This window comes from Lactuca sativa, chromosome 8, assembly GCF_002870075.4.
Source record: "Lactuca sativa cultivar Salinas chromosome 8, Lsat_Salinas_v11, whole genome shotgun sequence".
Classification (NCBI taxonomy): domain Eukaryota; kingdom Viridiplantae; phylum Streptophyta; class Magnoliopsida; order Asterales; family Asteraceae; genus Lactuca; species Lactuca sativa.
The window spans coordinates 89488241-89504559 of NC_056630.2; positions in this window are offsets into that span (position 1 = coordinate 89488241).

Below are 16319 nucleotides of genomic sequence, written 5' to 3' on the forward strand. Positions count from 1 at the left end.
CGAAAGTTGTTAATTAATTGATAGTTCGAGATTTATTAAACTATTTCTTTATTCTTTTCGTGTGACCTGTAACCTATAATCAAATATTTTAAATTAATTCACCACCGTTCCCTATGATCGACACCCGACTTACCTAAGCTATACTGTAATCTGACTAGGTACACTGCCTATAAGTGCATAGTTAGTCTAAGTTTGTTAGGTTATAAATATTAAAATTAGTGGATACTTTTGTACACATCAAGTTTTTGGCGCCGTTGTCGGGGAACGGCTTGTCATTAATTTAGTTTATTTGATTATTCGTTATTTGCTTTTAGTTAGTTTTTATTTTTAGTTTGATTTTCGTTGATATCATTTCACTTGTCGGGAAGGTTCTTGTTGTTAATTGCAGGAATTTGGGATTGTACACATTGCTTGACTTTACTTTTTGCATGGGTTTCGAGAATGCAAGCGATTAGGGAATTCTTGACCTGGTTGGCCTACTACTTTGTTGATTTGTCCAACTCAATCCATGAGACGTAGTATAGCAAGGCGTATTGTGGTGGTTAAGTGGAAGACCGGGCTCTTGCTGTTCTTAACTAGTTAGGTCACTTCTTGTTCCGCTTTTAGTTAAAGGTGCAAAGAAAACAAAGGAAATATTCTAACGGGTCCCGAAAGTGGGTGTTTTTGCAAATCTGTTCTTGCGTGCAAAGGTTTTTAATCAACCATTGTTGTTTGATCTTGACAAAGATAAGTGATTATGACGTCTCATTTTTTTATGTCACTCATCGGAAAGTCATCAATTGCTGAAGAAATTAAAAAAGAAAAAAAAATTAAGTTTTAAGTCCCTTAATTAAATAGTTAAAAGAAAAGAAATTTCAATTAAAGAAAAGGAATACTTCATTACGCCCATCGTAAGTTTAATTACGCCAAGCGTAATAAACCCCGGATCGCGAATGGACTTTTCATGGAGTTAGGGTTACGCCCAGCGTAACCTTGTTTTACGCCTAGCGTAAATCGGCGACCAAATTATGGCCAGAAGAACTCAAAGGACCAACCCACCCGAGGATGTGACCGATCACCATTTCTTACAATTTCCGCAAACTTTAAACGATGCAACCTGGGCACGTTATGTCACCAACTTGAGCTTGCTTCTCACCAAGGAGATAGATATAGCACCATCATTCGACTGGGAATTGGCTACCCGGACTGGACTTACTGCACTGATCCAGGATTTTTTGTAATACACGCACTCGGACGCGAGTGGAGTGCATATGTTCGTATGCCAGGGATGGGCACGATTGTTCAGGATCCAGGAGCCCGTTAATCGGGAATTTTTGTTGGAGTTTTACGCTACAGTTACCTATGACCCTAGGAAGGCACCCAATGACAGGACAACCTTTGCCTTTAGACTGGGGGGTGTGAGCCGGGAATGCAGTGTGATAGAGCTTGCGACTCGAGTGGGTATATACACAGCAGATGAGACGACGAGTGTCCACTTCCCGGCATTCCTTGCTGATTGTCTCACGGACCGGCCATATGACTATAATGAAAACACTTTTTGGGCCGAGATTACTGGAGGAGTTTATACTCCATCTACTGCATAAGGAAGGATTATTCGGTCTACTGCATACAGACTGCTGCACCGTTTGATTTCTATGTCTCTCATGCATCATAAGAACAGTGAGAGAGTGCCTTCGACAGACTTGTATTTTCTATGGGCGCTTGTTACTCCAGGGAGGCACCTGAACCTTCCAATTACTTTAGCTGCATATTTGGGACGGAGGGCCAGGGGACTTCGGGAGGATAGCCCGATTTGCGGAGGGCATTTTATCACGCGATTAGCCCGATCATATCAGTTGTTGACGCGTGAGATCACGAGATCGATGGTATTCCATGATTTGAGGCTGATGAGCCTTCAGTTGTTAGAGTTGATGCGTGTACTCGAGCGGGGCGGAGATGGTGTCTTGCGAGTACGAGCAGATGATGTGGAGGACGAGGAGGGTGCCGCCGAGCCACAGCTGCGACGGGTCCAGTGGCGTAGACCCGCTCCTCGGGGAGCACAACAGGGACCTGAGCCAGAGATTGATATGCGCTACCTAGCTCAGGGCATTGACCGTCTTGACATGAGGCTTTAGAACCTTAGTGAGTATGTTGCACATGTGGACAAGAAACAACAGTGGTATGGGGATGCGTTGACCGCATTCTTTGCCCACCAGGGGTTTTAGTACTCGGTTCCCTACCCACCACCATTCCAGCCACGACATGATGGGACCGGTACTACTGGGACACAGCAGCATGATGACGGAGATGATAAGTGATTTAGTTATGCTTTTTATTTTTATGTTTTTTTAGTTTAGTATTAGTTTATTTTATTTTATTTTATTTTGGTATGTAATTAAAGTTTAATTTAGAGTGTTTTATTTTGGTAGGTTCAAGAATATTTTTATTATTTATGGTTCAAGAATATTTTTATTTTTGAATATACTCATAAACATCTTTTGTCAGAATGTCCGAATTAAAAGAATTATAATTCGAAAAATCGGATTTTTAAAATTAATAGAATCTAGGATCCCTGAAAAATGCAATTTTCCTTTAATAAAATCTATATTAAACGACTAAATTACACTTTCTAATTAATTAAGATGATATTTTTCAATTATATTTAATTCAATAATATATATTAATCACTTTCTTAAAATAAGTAAATTTGATTAGCTCACATTTATGCATACAATAACACAATAATTACTTTGAATCGAATAACTTAAGCCTATATATATATATATATATATATATATATATATATATATATATATATATATATATATATATATGTATGGATCCGGTAAGTACTCAAAAAATGCTGCGGACTGGGAGAAAAATTCTCCAACAACCACTTCGTCAAGAACATAAACGTTAAACTCATTACTTGGACATGACATGTTTGCATGTGACGTACGTCCGTGGTAATTAATACGGACTCAAAGATTTAATCACGTGCGGCGAATATCAATAAAACATTATATAAGTGAGTTTTATTATTTATTTTTATATATATTATTATTTTTTTAAATCTCAAAAAAACATATATATACCCGGTTTTCAGGTTTTTTTTATTATTCATTTTTTTCTATGTTTTTATTTTTTTATTTTCAATTATTTTTGTGTTTTATTTTATTTTTTAATATCTTTACTACATGTTTGAGGTTACTAGTGTTTTTTTTTCACTTTTTTTAAAATTTTTTAAATTATTTTTTTTGTTATGTTTTTAAACTAAATAACGGTTCGAGTTTCTAATGTTTAACAATTATAAAAATATTAAATAATAAAAATATTAGGCATCATAATACTTTTCCTTCATTTTATTTTTGAATCAAATTATTTTTGGATTATAAAGTTTTGAATCATAGTATTTTGGAGCGTATCATTTTTGAATCACATGTTTCTGGATTAATAGTATATTCAATTAAGTAAAGTTTTTGTTAAAAGAAAATAAATTTTGGATCACTATATATTCCGAATCATCTAATTTTAAATCATAACAAATATAATTAAGGATCATCAAATATTTGAATTAAAATATTTTTAGATCATAACAATTTAAGGATAATAAACATGTTGAATCATAACATTTTCTTAAATCATAAATATTTTGAATCATTTCATTTTGGATTATATTATGTTCAACATTAAAAAAAAAATTATAATATTTTAAAATTAAATTTGGTATCTAAACAATGTTATTTTAAAAAGTTTGATTTAAAAAACTTCATAGTATATGATATATGATAAACCATTCAAAAGATTCTAATTTGGCGAACAAAATTTTTCATGCCTTATTTTTTATAAAAATTTATATCCTTTAAACAAAATGTTCGTATCTTTAACTCTATATATATATATATATATATATATATATATATATATATATATATATATATATATATATATATATATATATATATATATATATATATATATATATATATATATATATATATATATATATATATATATATATATATATATATATATATATATATATATATATATATATATATTTCTGTTAAAACTCACCAAAATAGTTTTACAAGAAACTCCATCATTTGCTTTTTTATTTGAATTTGTATAACTTTTTTGTTATATTTTATAAAAACTAATATTTATTTAAATTAATAAATAAACACATCAAAAACTTATTTTTAAAAAATTCTTTTTACAAAATCACCAATATATTAAGTAGAAATATTCCTTAAATTTTTTATTATTTTTGGAGAATTTGTTTTTTAGGTTTTTTTTTTATAAAAAGTAAAGATTTAAAAAATACTTTTTTTTTATCAAAGTTTTATGATTATGCTCAATTTGTAGAGAATTAAAAAAAAAATCATAATGGATGGAAAAAAACCCCAATAAATAAAGGGTTTATATGTGACAAAGAGAGAAAAGAGGAGGAAGGAAGGAAAGAAACACACGTGTATGACATTTTTCCCCCTTATGCCGATTTAACCCTCCAAATAGTTACTATTTGTCGGAAAATACAAAAAATCTCGAACATTATTACAAAAAAGCAATATCATCTCGCGAAATTATGATGATAAATAAATTAAATCTTAACCTTTTATTTTCTCAATCCTAAAGCAAATATTTGTTATCAATAATTTTTGTGAGACCGTGAGGCCATTTTTTGTAGTGGAAAATTCTAATATTTTAGAATTCTAAAAAATATAATATGTGTAATATTTTTGTATTCTAAAACAATATTTTTAACACATTTAACATTGAATTATTCTAAAACATATAATGTTAGAATATTTTACATATTATAGTTTTACGAACACTAGAATATTAGAATATTTCACTAAAAAACTTGGTCTCACGGTCTCACAAAGTTAGGTTCGTCTCAAATGAATATATATATATATATATATATATATATATATATATATATATATATATATATATATATATATATATATAAGAGGGTTCAATAGAGAAAAAAATGTAACATTCTGTTTAACGAAAATAAGTAATTAAATAAATAATAATACTTAAAAACTTCGAGATGTAATTTTTATATTTTATTTTAATTCTAAGTCGTAATATTTAGTGGGGTGTTGGTTTTGGGGAGTTAAATGATATAATTTGGGCTTTATGGGTGGGGGGCGTTAAAGTGTAAATCCATGATTTATTTTGTAAAGAATTCAGAAGGTTGAGGGTTGTTTGGTAAATTATGGAATCAAGTTGAAAGGATATTGGAGGGAGGGGCTAGAAGTGTCATTATGAACAAAGATATCAAATAGACGAGTATATCTTGTCACCTCCTTTCATCTAACCCTAAACCACCTCTCATTAGAGTAGTCGCCGCCATCCTACCCTCTTGCTTATCCGACCAACCAAGCCACTAGAGTACCATTGTTGCCAGCGAAATTGTTCCTTGCTACTGCTTCCACTGCCGACGAAGGCAACAACCGTAGGTCCACAGTGTGCGAGTTAGGAAGACCGGAGAACATGAATTCGCGACTGTCGCCACTGCTGCCTCCCTCCGGTATCGTGCAACCCGCTACTATTCTTCCCTCTTCTTTTCTGCCATTTGTACGCCACACCGGCTGTTTTCGCCGCTCCGGTAGTTGTCCAATCGCCACTCTTGTTCGTCAGTCGCATGCCACCATGAATGGGTGGTTGCGTTGTGTGTGTGTGTGTGTGTGTTTCTACATGTTAGTGTACGTGTTTTAGTGTACATCGGCGTATGTGTGCGTTGTTGGGCCGAAAAACCGAAGAAAACCCCCACCACCACCGTGAGGTCATGGCTGCTACCTCATGCCGCCGTTTTGCTGCCATTTTCCGCCACCAGCCGCCACTTTGGGTGGCTGTGTGTATATGTGTGTGTTTGGAATGTTTTTCACTGTTTTGGCCAAAAAATCGTAACCACCACCACCGTTAGGTGGTGGATGCCGCCATGGACCGCCGTCGACTACCACTGCCCGAGGTGGCAGTGGGTGGTGCCCGATTTATAAACACATATATATTTATTTAATTAACTAACTTATGAATTGTAAACCCTAATTAGGGTTTAGAAAACCCTAATGTCATGAAAACCTAATTTGGAAGTTAGCAGGACCCGCATTGAAACTATTTATTAGACTTAAAATATTAATTAATAATCCTTTGAAATTAACTTAACATAATATTGGAATTAATAGATTAAGTCCTTAATGGGTTAAGTGTTTTTAGTTAACCCTAATCATCATTTTATGTGAAAACCGTAATTTTGTTTGGGCCTTGAGTTGAGCCTTTCTGTTGGGCTTTGGTGATTGGGCTATTGATAGGCCATCCAAGAACAATAATATAGACTAGAATATTTTGATGAGCTTTAGGGTAAGGCCCATGTGAGGAGTGTGGGCCCAATTTGGAAAATTAGGCCATAGATTGGCCAGAAATGGGCCTTGATGATTATGAGATATTGGACCATCGGAATGCCAAATGTTTGGACTAGAATAAATGGTTGGGCCTTAAGGTAAGACCATGTAGAGGTTTGGGCCATATTTGGAGTTAGGCCATATACTGGGCCTTGATTTATTAATTGGATTTTGGGCCTCAAGAGTTTAAGTTTGGGCCTTGACCTTGGACCAAGCTTGGTTAGGGGTAAAATGGTCTTTTTACGCCATGTATGGACTTATGGTTACACGTTGGAAACCGATTGTTAATTGGGTTTTGTTTTGACGATTGAAAATTCAGGGATTTGTCAGCTGGCACCCAGAGATTTATTCGCGGGACTTCTGCAGTGCGAGGTGAGTCTCCTCACTATTTGTATGGGTCGAAGCCACCAATGCCAACCCATTTAGTTGATGTATAGTAGGAAGAATCGGGGTTATCCCTAGGCATTATGTATGAAAGACTAAGAGGCGGCTCCTGCCACACTATATGCTATTATGTATGGAAGGAAGACCCGGGGTTAGCCCTAGGCATTACGTATGAAAGACCAGGAGGTGGCTCCTAGCATACTGTATGCAAATTGGCTAAGTAGAGTAGTATTTATACTAGTTTTCTTTGTGATGCTTGCATGGAAGACCAGGAGATGGCTCTTGGCACTTGTCTGTAAGACCGAAGGGGGTGGCCCCCGACTTGGCAAGAAAGACCACTTGGCAGCCCGTGTCATAATGGCAAGACTATGTTTTGGTAGATAACGTTTTATTTTATTTTGATATATGAATGATATGTATGGCTCATGGTTATGTATGACAGTATGTGATTTATGTGCTAGACAGTTTCCGATTGAAAGAGACCAAAGGGATAGGCCAGCACCCAAATATGCTAAGCAATATGTTGATATGTGGTATTGGGGAACTCACTAAGCTTGGTGCTTACAGTTTTCAGTTTTGGTTTCAGGTACCTTCAGTTTTCAAGTAAAGGAGCTCGGGACGATCGCAACGCACACACCCGTGTTTTTCAACAATGTGTGATTTCTGGGAATGAACTCTAATAAATCTTTTATTTTAAATGTTTTTCTATGTGTGAACAAAATTACAATAGTGTTTTAGTTATATTAAAAATGAAATTTTTGGTCCTAAATTTTGGGATGTTACAGGTTGGTATTAGAGCCTTGGTTTGAGGGATTTGGGCCTACTCTCAGGTGTGTCTGAACTCAAACTGAGGACTTGGTATAAAAATTTTCAAAAGAAAATCATTTTTATAAAAAGAAAAAGAAAGAATTTCTAAACAATGAAAGTGGTGTGATGTGTGCAATCGGTCGAGCTCAAGTAAGTGGTTCCCAAAATACCAATGAATTTTTGTTATGTGATATGATATGGTTATGTGATTTGCATGCTAAATTAGAGCTAAGGATCTAGGAGAGATGCATTTGTATGCTAGTATGAGCTTCTAGATTTGCATGCTAGAACTGATGAGACGGTGGTAGGATGGCCTATTTAGGTTATGCCTGATTATATGAGCCTTTGAATTGCATGCTAGTACAGATTCCTGATTAGAGGATAGAATGGTTTGATTGGAGTATGTTGGTTAGATTTGATGGATTATGTGCATAACATCAAATCTATGGTGTACATGCAAACCCTAATAGCTTTAGATCTAGTTTGTCTAATGAACAAGAAATTGATGTCCAAAGCCATAAACCCTAAATCTAGCATACTAGTAATCAAATTAACATATGAATTAGGGTTTAGATATTACCTTGATTGTGATGTAGCAATAACAATCAATTCCTTGGCTTCAGAAAGCTTAATGCCTCAAGTGTTGCACCTCTAATGGAGTCAGAAACACCACTCAACAACTTGGATGAAGAGAGAAGAGAGGGGAGCACCAAAAATCATCCAGAAACCCTAAGGGAATCATTCACCACGTTTTTGGGGCTTAGTGGCTCCTTAAATAGGTAGGCAATTAGGGTTATCTAACAAGGAAACCCTAATTTGACTGCTTAAGCCCTAAGCAGCCCATGGAACCCTTCTGGAACATACCATGGACGATTTCTAATGGGATTCCCCATAGAATTCGTCCAACCTATTATTCCAAGGTGATCCATAGCCCAATTGCAATTATCTTATAATTACTATTACAGTCCCCTAAGTTTAATTAATCTCATTTAGCCACAAAATTAATTCTTTATTAATTCTTGACTAATATTGATTAAACAATATGATTTCTCCTTTAATATATTATTCTCATAATATATTAATAAATCATAATTAAACCTTTCTCTCCTTAATTCATCCTACATATTGCTATGGTGAAGGCAACCCAAAAGGACCATGCTTATAAACTACTTTTTAGCCTTAGTGATCTAAATGAAAGTCATAATATTCATTAAACCGAGAAGTTCGATAAAAAGAACGCCCAAATCTGACTTTGTATGAGGAAGTTATGATTTTTCGAAGTTTCAGCCTAGCAGTAGACAGCTAAAAAAACTCGAATTTTAGATCGAACGATTTTTAGCCGACACAACCTAAACGAGAATTAAATGTCTTGTCATTAGTAGCACAACGGTAAAACGTCTGACAAAAACGGACGTCGGATGAAGAAGTTATGAATTTTTAACGGATTTTCCTGTCCCGGTCTGTTAAAAATAATAATAAAAAATTAAATTCAAAATTAGCTGACGAAGTCTACACGAAAGTTGTAGAGCATAATTTTAGCTACGCGTGCATATAAAGAACGTCCAAAACGGAGCTCATATGTGAAAGTTATGCATTTTAGAAGTTTTGACGCGAATATCGAGAAAATTCGCATAGTCACGAGTTGCCACGTCACCCTCGCTCAAAACGCGCCGCGTGTCCTGCTGAGTCATCCGAGCACCTGGCCTTATCTGAAGTGGTCCATTGAGAAGGCGACACGTACCCTCTTGCACGAGACCGAGCCCTCACAGCATACCACGAACCCCCTACTTCGGACCCTAGACCTCTGTCCAATCACAGACTGCCAGTGAGCCCCTCGCATGCGCAGATCATGTGCGAGCCACCCTCCCTGAGAGCCCTCGGATTTACGACACGTGGTTTCTTCTTAGTCGTCCGATCAGAAGCCTCCCCCTATAAATAGAAGGGTGCGAGACCTCCCGAGGGTATTTTGAAAACTTCTCATTTTTAGCCCCTTTCTCCATATTTCTTTCATATTATCATCCCCCGAAGCCCCGGTATCGATTATAAGCCCCGGAATACGCCACGAAGCGCCCGAGAAGCCCGGAAAATTTATCTTTTCGGTTTCGAAGTCCGACTTTTGCAGAGCCCGGTTTCTCAATAAAACTCCTGGTTTTATTAGAAACGATCGTTTTAGGAAACGAATTGCTGCCCGATTTTCATCAAAACAAGTGAGTGTGTAGTCGCTTTCATCTTACACCTAGATATGAAGTATTTTCTATAAGATACGTGCTATGTGTAATTATATTAAATGTTTATTTGAGGTGACTGTTGAATAAATGTTTTATACAAGTTTTAAACTGTATATGTATTTTATCTACAAAATATGTTGGGTAGAACATGGGTAGATGAAATATCTTGTGTGTGTTAAAATGGTGAGAGGCCTCAATGTTGTTGTTTTTGTTTTTGTAGTATTCTAGCGGAGTATAGATGACGACCACGGACCATTCTAGACTGTCCAGTGGAACACTAGCAGGTTTGCAACTTGTAGGTGATGATGAGTTAAATGTTCATTGGCGTACTCCATCCCCCTCATGGTTGCCTTTAGGACATGTATGGCTGAGGAAACCCCTTAGCAGTAGTGTCCATCCCGATGATAATCCTTAGGCTAGGTCCGTTGTGATAGGTGTTTTGGGACGTAAAGTGAGGACAACGAGAATGGGTAATCAGGGTTATTGTTGATTGGTGAACTTAATATGTATATTATTATTGTGGGTTGAAAAACCTATATGCTCACCAGGCTCCCAATCCTTACGCACTCAGTTTTTATGATTACAGGTAGTGGACCCCGAGCATAGTCGGAAGATGATGAGAGATTTTTGATTATAGGCCAGTAGTTGTAAATAACTGTTGAAAGGCTTATAATGTCTTGTTTATGCTTTTGATCTGTATCGGAACATGACATCCCGAGGTTTTGATATGAAATGAAACTATACATTTCTTAAGGAATGATTTTGATAAACTTTTATCATGTATTATTTTGGGGACCAATTCCGTAACATCTTTTAAAAAGACTTCTTTGATTTTATTTTAAAAAGCATAAATTAAATCGATCTTTTCTGGCTGAGAAATTAGGGGATGTCACACATAATATATTAATAAATCATAATTAAACCTTTCTCTTCTTAATTCATCCTACATATTGCTATGGTGAAGGCAACCCAAAAGGACCATGCTCATAATCGGGTCAAGTACATACCAAAATAGTTATGGACTTAGATACTAATCCAACAGTCTCCCACTTGGATAAGTCTAATAACTATTTTGTATAACTTCAGAACCTGATCAACAATTGTAGCTTTCAAAAGTCGCTGTCAACTCTGATCTTATCAGATACGCGTGTCCTTTAGATAAGGGATCATATATTCCTCCATTCTCAAGATATTGTATAGGCACGAGACATGGATTTAAATCATTCTCTCTGTCTATGTATTGTTTCCTGACATCTGATTTATGACGACTGACAACAGACTACAATTGAACACATCAACTTAGTCCCGTCTTGGCCAAGCGCTTAGGGTACGAAAAAGCTTCAAGATGTTGAAGAGATTTGTGTTCGATTAGGGATTTCAAATCAAAATTAAAGATGGAAGCGAGCGATTTGGCCAAAAAAATCATGTTAAAAGATCGATTTTATACTCTAAGCATAAATAATAAAGTCCAAGAGTGAAGTTCAACTTTCTTGTTCTCAACTGCTTAATCTTTTTGAATATCCATAAACATTTAAAAAGTCATCACTAAATCATCAAGGGGACGACATATATCGCTTTTATCCCACTTTGCGTAAAAGGAATGGATAAACTTTGAATCAAATGCTCGCTTGCACCTACTAATCGAATCACACACAACAATAAGTTTTATAACACCAAGTTACTGGTGCGTTTACTTATCATCAATGTGCAACCGACCAGCAAATAACAACTCACATGACTCGGTTTCAAGAATATACAATGTTATCGTCTCACTAATCACCCGTGATAGATCCATGAAGTGATTCAAGTGAGCATGGGTTTAATCCAATACTTCAATCTTATCAAAGCACTCATGAACTCTGCAGCAAACTTGTGCTATGTCTAAACACTTTAGACAATCTACAGACAGATTCATGACAGTTTTCTTTCATACTTACTTCCAACGTATGACCGACTGTGGAGGTTCGAATAACCCAATTATTCTAGAAGTCAAAACATGCAAAATGAAACACAACGATAATACTTAATCCTATATGGCCCCTAAACTTTTGAGCGTATATAAAACACCTTTTATTTAAACACCATATTGACTACTCATTATTCATTGTTTAATGTTTCGGATAATCAACTTATTACTTGAACTACAACAATAGCTGTCCCATGCTCCAAGCATGCACACTATGTTACATATGATCCTTACTTTGTGAAATAGATCAATTGAAAACCTTTCCAATGAAACTCATTTCATAATTCTCAATCCTTATCATTAGTGTAAGATCACAACATTCTTGCCACTAACAGAATATGTTAGATTCTAACATTTTATGCAATGATCTTTTTTGTAATGTCATAGCACAAAAGTCACCAAGACTCGGCTAATGAAATTCCAATGTATTTTATCGGAAATTGTTACAAGACAATTCCATTGACACGAAGTCTCACATTCAAAGTACATTCCTTTGAACATCCTTCTTGCATAAAAATTTCTAATCCAGACATAGACTCTCAATATCCAACTCCCAATGTGGAAACATTTCCATATTTGCCATATGACAACTCATTCTAAATAGAATCTTATTTATTCAAAATAAAGTCAACATGGTCCATCCAATACTATACTTCCAACTACTCACAAGCAACAAATCCTTGGCAAACGTTAGATCGTCCTTTGATAGTTGTTTAATTATTTTAGCCAAAACCGTTCTAGTCCTTTTACTCTCTTAATGCGCTAAGCATTTGGAAATTTTAGAACGATTAAACATTATAGCATATGCAATCGATCCTATACCCGAAGCATATGGGACACGATTCATAATGTCTTACATAAAGACATGATACTTTACCAGTCTTTTCCTATAATATTTCTAATTGCCATGTTCTTACAATTTTGATTATGAAAAGGGATGACGTAATCATAACCAAATTTTGAGAATGCATTTATCCTTCCCATATATAGAATTTCCTCATGTTGAACCATTCCAACACAACGTTCATATATATTTCACTAAATTTGATTAAAATTCCACAATCTAAGCCTTTAGATTTGAAATGACGTATAATATTCTCTCCCTTAATTATAGCAAAACAACTTTTCAACCCCTGCAACTTGGCAAAGTGAATATTTGTTTTTCTATAATTAATATTGCTAACTTGCAATACATGAAATAACAATCATGCTCCCACTAACACGATGATTATTACCATACAAGCATAACACTTATGCTCCTATTAGCTTTGACATATATTCGGAAAACATCTTAAGTTCCAGAAAACAATGTTTATTGAATTCCTTAAGTTCATATTTCTATGTACCTGATGCTTTGATTATCATTTATCTAAGCTTCTTAACCTCATACACCTTTGCTTTAGAAAGGTCACATGTGTGTCTAAAGAAATTCAGAACTTATGTTACTAAGTCTCAAATGTTCAGACTAATTGCCAAATCTCACAATTCGAACTATGAAGAGGGATGCCGTAATCATAATCGAATTTGAGAATACAATTTTCACAATTACAATCTTCTTAAAATCTCTCTTAGTGAAATCATTTCCTTACAATCATTTTCATGAAGGAGGGAAACCTTATGACACTTAGATTTTAAAGTGTATGTGTTCCTATCCATGTGAACTTGCCAAAACCAAAGTTTGCGACAAATCCAAAATCATATAGAACGTGCTCAATCTCGATTTCTTGCCTCATGGTAACATGAATGCCCACCATGTCTTCCAAGCAACTCACCCTTTCATATCAATGTACTTTCCGTTGATCAAGGTGCTTTGTCTTTATGCATTCAAATGAGAACTCATAGAACTCACAAGCATAATTAACTCAATTGGAATGGCACCGAAAAAGAGTATGTCATCCACAATAGGCTTTAAAACTCAAGTCGTGTGCTAGTGATGATCAACTAGGTTTAATTCTTGATTTGTTCTTGAAACCTTTCAAGACCATTAAGACTCCCACTGACTCCTTTAAATATAAGATTCTCTTTTCAAGAAACATTCCTTGACAAAACAAATATTCAAGAGTAAGTGTAGTTTTTATCAAGACTATCACTTCACATAATCGGTTCTAGTTGGTCTTTGTCTTATCCAAGACATCACAACTTACCAATCTCAAATGTGCAGGAATAAGAATACTTTTTCCAATTCCACATTTGTTGAGTGTTATAAACCTACTAAAGATGTGTCACTCAATTCGCAATCTTAGAGTATGACTCTAAGATTCGATATTGGAACGAAGTATGATTGACTTCTTGATTTAACCATTTCCACAATTTCCTATTCCTCTTTTTTGACATACAAATGTACTAAGACTCACTTAGAGGATCAATTGAGATATGGTTCTTAATCATTAAGACTTACCATAAAACACAATAAAAGGTACTCTCCCTTCTTCTTAGAATAGAGAATCTTTTATCTTTCTACCTACTTGATTCTTCTTTATTCGTTCTGCTATTCATTGAAACTCTTTCAACCAACTCAGAATTACACTTAATCTTATAAGTATAATCATATTTACTAAACTTTAGTAAATCATGACTAATATCTTTATCACTCTTGTGGTGGACTTGATCAACGTACAACCTAATGTACTCGATCTCTTAGTCCTTCACTTGACACTTTTCCAAGGATTTAGTCTAATTTCCAAATATGAAGTTTCTCATTCATCACGCAATGCGTGTTGCATGATTGCAAGTTTCTGTCTAATTGAAACTTGGGCGATGAGAAACTCTCCCTATTTGGTAAATTCTCGACATTTCACAAATAACAAAATCAAGAATTACATCCAATTCAACATTGATAAAATTAGAAACACATAAACATCCTTTTTCACACAAGCCATTGCAAGGATAAATAAATAAGACGAAATCAAAAATCATTTTATTGCGGAAAAACTTGTCCTTAAAATGCAATTCAAATGAAAAAATTATGCTATTTCAATTTCTAAGCAATCTATTCTAATCTAAAGTAGTAGCTCAACAATCCGATCTTCAAGCAATGCGATCGAAATCCATTTCTTCACGATTAGATTCATCTTACTTCTTTCCTTAAGCTTCCCTCTTTTCTTCGATCCGACAAAACATCAAAATGTAATCTTATCACATAATGTATTGAAAATCAAAGAATAGGAACTTATAGAGTTAGTTATTGGATTTTACCTGAAGTAGAGCCATACATCTTGACTCTCCCATCTCTTAGATCTCTCAGGTAGTTTGGTCAGCTTCGTCTCTAATGCCACTTCTCTTGGCAATAAAAGCAAATGGACTCCTTTGGCACAACACATGGGATAATCTTATACTTAGTCCTTTCTGGACTTCCAATGTTGCCAGTGTCCATTTAAGTTTAGGAGTTTGATTCACTAGACAAATTTGCTTGACCAGCACGCCAAATCATTGCTGATTCAGCAGCTGTAAGCAAATAGTTGAGATCAATGAGGGTCGCGTCATGATCCATCATATAGTACTCTTTAACGAACTCACTATATGATTCAGGAAGCGATTGAAGAACCCAGTCAACAGCCAACTCACCTAAAATCTCGACACCCGACATCCTTAACTTATCAATGTGTGACTTCATCTCTAAGACGTGTGCACACACAGGTTTCCCATCTTCCTGATTACTTGCCAAAAGGGCTTGAGTGGTCTTGAACTTCTCAAGCCTTATAAACTGTGGGTTAGAGAGAATAATTGGAGAAAATTTGAAGGTAGGTAAATGACGATTTACCAATTTCCACCATCAAAAACGAAAAGGAAATTTAAGTTTTAAATGAATTGAAACTCCTAGATCTTTTGATATTCATTGAACTTTTCAATGGCATGTTTAAATCTCGATTATGCCCTTCATTTGTGACTAGGATGCCGAGGATCACAAATAAGGTGTGAATAACCATGCGAATCACGTGGTGCACTCAATACTACTATCACCTAATCAATGTGCCGGTTAGCCACACACGCTCCATTGATCTATGATATACATCGAGCCACCCTTCTCCACCAATGTCAATCCCAAATTAGTGTGCCGGTTAACCACACACTCCACTAACGTTTGACAAGGGTACGAAGTGTAATTCTACGGATTAGCATACAATTTCACATTTTTCCTAAAGTAACTATGATTTGGGAATTTGTAAAAGCATTTAGTTACTTTGTACTTCATTAGACTTATAATGGAAGGTTTCTGTCCTATCCTACCCGTTCGGCTAACGACCCTCCACTAGTCAAGTGTGCGGTGGATAAGAGTGGATACCCATCCAGTCGCAGTTTTATAGGTAATTTCCTTAAACGCCCCTTATAGACCAGCTTCGTGAATGAGGCCTACTAACGGTAAGACTGACTCTTTACTCATATATATATATATATATATATATATATATATATATATATATATATATATATATATAGATATACATATATATATATATATATATATATATATATATATATATATATATATATATATATATATAGTATAGGGTGTATTTTACACTTTTAAAATACTAGGTG